Here is a 5,266-nt window from a genome sequence, read left to right as displayed (position 1 = left end):
CGCTGAGGTGTAGGACTACAATTCCCATAATGCCTCTGAGCCGCGCTGCTAGGAACTCTGGGAAACGTACGCATTATTAGTTGGGTAGGGACCGTTTTTTCCAAGTTAACAGTCTGGTTTGTGTTACGGTCCCTTTCATCTTCCTGTGCTGTTAAAAACCCGGATTTGGAGTAACTGATTAAAACTTTCAACAACAAAATATGTGCGTTAAAGCAAATCTCAACCGCACTGGAAGCACACACCTTTCTGGGTGTGGTAGTGCACGCCTTTAATTCAAGCTAGTGAGAAGTAGAAGCAAGCAGAGATCCCTGGGAGTTGGAAGACTTAGAAAGTCTCAGTCCAGTCAAGGCTACAAAGTGAGATCCCCGTGTTACACCCACCCAGACACACACATTACCACTACCACCATTTTCCTTAACCTCTCGGCTCTACAGTTACTTTTGGAAGCACTGGCACAAATAACCCCATGTTTGTTGGTTTGAGACAGGGTCTTGTCAAGCCTAGGCTGGCTTCAAACTAATGATCTTCCTGTTTCAGCTCCCTGCTTACTGGGTTCTGGAGAGGGGAGGAAGCTAAGTAAACTCACTTCAGATACAAAAGCTTCAAAATGAAAGCTTCATTTTCTGTATGGGGCAGCCAGTTCTGGATCTGAACCTCGTCCCCCAAGGGAGACTGCACTGCAGGATGGGAACACAAAGGGGGGCGGGGAGGGGCTGTTGCAGTGACTAATCATATTTTGACACAAGGAGTTAAGGAAGTTTAACATTGGTGGTTGTGCCTTATCCTGGTTTCAATGTCCTGAGTCAGCTTTTGCAGTCAAGTCCCCTCCTGGACTCTGACCTGGCATTTAGAATGATAAGGGAACTGCACGTAGTCCGTTAAATCACGACAGGAAATAAATACACTTACTATTTGCATGCCTTAGTTAGATAATGGGATAATGGCAAAACCCCCTTTTTATATCCATTACTGGTTAACACACAGACATGAAACACCTGAAGAAGCAGGATAGGAGTTGATTCTGGGATCTGGGAACATGAACTCAGTTTTGGCCCTGCCAGCAAGATGGAACTTGTTTCTGAGATGGTTAGACTCATGAAATGTCTCCTAACAGGCGAACGGTACCATGCTCAGTATGATTTTATTTCTGTTTTGACCGTGATTATGAACACTGCATAGCTGCATGCATATGGTGCACATCCATACATATAATAGTCAAAACACTCATGCACATAAAATCGTAAAAATTTGTTGTTGATGATAATTTTAACTTTGCATAAAATATACACAAAACTATTTCTGAGGCATGGGGGGGTCAGGAAGGAAAGGAACGGGGATAGAATTGATCCCAGTGCTCAGAAGTAGAGCAGCAGGAGTAGGTGAAGGCTGATCTGGGCTATGGGAGACTGCCCCTCACATAGAGGGGGAGTAATCTCTAATCTCTCTAATCTCAGCACTTGGGAGACTGAGGCAGGGTCACTGCTATGAGTGTGATACCAACCTGGGCTGCTACACAGTGAGTTCTAGGCTAGCCTGGGATAGAGAGTTGAAGACCAATCTCAAAACTAGAGCTGGAGCCTGCTGTGGTGTGCTCAATTTTAATCCCAGCACTCAGGAGGCAGACACCATTGAATCTCTGTGAATTTGATGCCGTCTTAGATTGCATAGTGAGTTCCAGTACAGCCAGGGCCATGTAGATTCTTCTTAAAAAAAAAAAAAAAAAAAAAGCACCACCACCAGCAAAAGCAGGGCTGGAAGGTGGTTCAGAGGATGACGGTGCTTGCCAACAAGCCTGACGCCTTGAGTAGCAGCCCTGATCCTCCACATGGTGGAAGAAGAGAACCATTTCCCACAAGTGATCCTCTAACTTCCACATGCACACTGGCACATTTGTGAGTGCACACATGCCATATTGTCATCTGTATTTGTTTTTTTGTTTTTTGTTTTTTTGTTTTTTGTATTTGTAAAACATGGGAAACTATCTAGATCGTTCGATGATTGTGAATCAAACTGTAATTATATACAAACAGAACTGGAAGAGATGCTGAAAAGGATCTGTGCTCAGAGGATGGAGGTGTCTAATTCACCAAGAAATGAAAAAGGCAGGAGTTACATGAGAGTCTCTCAATGTGGCCCTAGTTAGCCTGGGGCTGCAGCTCAATAGAAGAACATTTGCTATCTTGTAAAGACCTTGGGCTTGATTCCCAGCACACACACACCCACATCTACACTAAAATAGAATGTGTCCCTATTTTTGTAAAAAACTATGCATATTTTGAGATGAAACTCAAAGATACAAAAAGAGTTTGTTCTCTCTCTCTCTCTCTCTCTCTTTCTCTCTCTCTCTTTCTCTCCCCTTTATGATAACACCATCAAATGAGCACTCCCTGGGTGAGCTGTTCCTAAAGATTTTGCAAAATTCAAAGGTTTTTTTTTTTAAATCATTTTCTCCCTTAGGAAGAGAGTTTGGAAGACATAGTACATGTTTTGCTGAAATGCATTTTTCCCTCTCTTTTCTTTTTTCTTTTCTTTCTTTGTTTTTGAGATGGTCTTAAATGTTGAAGACACTCCTTGAAGTTGATACCCAGGAGTGGGATACTCAATGTGTAGCTCAGAACAGTCTTGGACTTCTGATTCTCCTGCCTCTGCCTCTTGAATGTTGGGGTTAAAGATATACACCACCAGACCGGCTCTAAGTGGGGCTGGGGATAGACCACAGAGCTTTGAGTGAGCATGCTGCTGACTGAAGGACATCCACTGCCTGAAATACGACTTAATTTCATTTACTTCCCACTGTGCACTCAGGACTCAAGTGTTAGCCACCTCCACTGGATACTAGCAGTTGTGTGGTACCCTCAGCATGCTGCCATATGTCTCTTAACTCCAAACACGCACTCCCCTGCTACTTTGTATTGTGCTTGGATGTACGTTTTGGCAGGGGCAGCGCGTGTGCAGATATTTTCATCGTTAAAAACAGAGACAGTTGAGAGTGGAGCAAAAGCCCCAAGGCGTCAAACAATACTGTGAGTTGCTCATGGATTAGTGACAGAAATGTAATTTCTACGTACTCCCTCAATCACATCTCTAAACACTACCACAGCCCCAGGTGTGGTGGCACACACCTTTGACCCCAGTACTCTGAGAGTTCCAAGCCAGCCAGAGCTACATATAGTGAGATGCCACCTCACAAACAAAACAATCAAAACAGAAACGAAACAAACAAAACCCACCACAGCCACAAGCTTCCTCCCTGTATTTAAGTTCCTTGGTCTTGCAGCAGAAAGGTGACTGAGCAGCTCAGAGCACGCACTCACTGTTCTGGCAGAGGACCCAGCACTAAGGTTCAAGGACTCACAACCACCTTGTAACTCCTCCTCCGGGATTTGATGCCCACTTTTGACATCCATGGTCCTCTGCATTCATGTTCTCGTACACACAGACAGCAATGATTAAACTTAAATCTTTCGGGGCTGGAGATGCTGGTTTAACAGTTTAGAGCACTTGCTGATTTCACAGAGGACCCAGAGGACCTGAGTTCAGTTCCCGGCTCCCACACAGTAGCTAAAAGATGTCCTTAACACCAGTTCCAGAGGATCTGACACCTCATCCTGGTGTCCTTGGGCATTGCATCCCCCTGGTGCACAGACATACATGAAGGCAAAGCATTCATATATGTTAAATTAAAAAATCTAAATATTCATTAAGTGTTTTTAAAATTAAATATTTGAGCCGGGTGTGGTGGTACATGCCTTTAATCCTAGCACTTGGGAGGCAGAGGCAGGCGAATTTCTGAGTTCGAGGCCAGCCTGGTCTACAGAGTGAGTTCCAGGGCTACACAGAGAAACCCTGTCTCGAAAAACCAAAATAAATAAATAAATAAATAAATATTATTTAAGGTCCTTGCTCTTCCACTTTGACTCTTTTATCCAGGTGTGGACTTAAACCATCACAGTTGGATCATTTGAAAATGGCTCATTGGGGCTGGAGAGATAGCTCAGTGCTTAAGAGCACTGGCCACTCTTCTAGAAGTCCTGAGTTTAATTCCCAGCAACCACACATGGTGGCTCACAACCATCTGTAATGGGATCTGATGCACTCTTCTGGTGTGTCTGAAGGCAGCTGCAGTGTACTTATATAAATGAAAAAATAAATCTTTTATTTTTATTTAGTTTTTTGAGACAGGGTTTCTCTGTGTAGCCCTGGCTGTCCTGGAACTCACTCTGTAGACCAGGCTGGCCTTGAACTCAGAAATCTGCCTGCCTCTGCCTCCCTACTGCTGGGATTAAAGGCGTGTGCCACCACGGCCCGGCTTAAATCTTCTTTTAAAAAAGAACTATTATCAAAAAAAAGAAAAGAGCTCATGAAATCATTTAGAGCCTCCATTTGCCTGCACATCTTATTATACAGCAGCAAATGCCATACTTATTCTACCAGTGTTCTCATCAACGCTGGCTAAATCTCCAGAAGCAGGACAGACTTTTGCCGAAATCCGGTGTAATGTAAAAGCTCATTTTATCATTAAGCAACAGATAAAATCAGCTGTCTTTCTGGAAGTGACAGTTCCCTTCATTTACTGTTAAGAAAAACTTCAACTTCACCGAAACCACAGAAGAGGCAATGTTTCCTCACTAGTCATTCTTCAGGTCAGAACAGTGTACCCAGGTTGGAGATATGGCTCAATGGCTTGTGAAAAGCATTTACTGTGTAAGCGCCAGGATATAAATTTGAATCCCAGAACCCATGCAATCCTGGCCATTGTCAGGCACATCTGTAAGCCCAGTATCCCAATAATGAATGGGAGGGAGAGAAACAAGAATTCGCCGGGCGGTGGTGGCGCACTCCTTTGATCCCAGCACTTGGGAGGCAGAGGCAGGCGGATTTCTGGGTTCGAGGCCAGCCTGGTCTACAAAGTGAGTTCCAGGACAGCCAGGGCTATACAGAGAAACCCTGTCTCAAAAAACCAAAAAAAAAAAAAAAAAAAAAAAAATCCTCAGGAGTTTTCAGGTTACTAAGCCTGGTAGATGGAACAGTGAACAACAGGAGCCCCTATCTCAACCAACACCCAAGAGTGCCCTCTGACCACCATATGCCCATATGCTTGCCAGAGCAGGTCTACACCCACAGTCTACACACACTCCCTCCCATATTTGAGTGCTTAGTCATCAGGCAGGGAAACTCTTTGATATGATTAGGAGGCATGGCCTTGTTGGAGGAAAGTGTGTCACTGGGTTGTGGGGGTTTCATCAAGCCCAGAGTCTCTCTCTCT

Source organism: Mus musculus, chromosome 8, assembly GCF_000001635.26.
Source record: "Mus musculus strain C57BL/6J chromosome 8, GRCm38.p6 C57BL/6J".
NCBI lineage: Eukaryota > Metazoa > Chordata > Mammalia > Rodentia > Muridae > Mus > Mus musculus.
The sequence above is the reverse complement of the archived record's forward strand: the minus strand, read 5'-3'. Positions refer to the sequence as shown.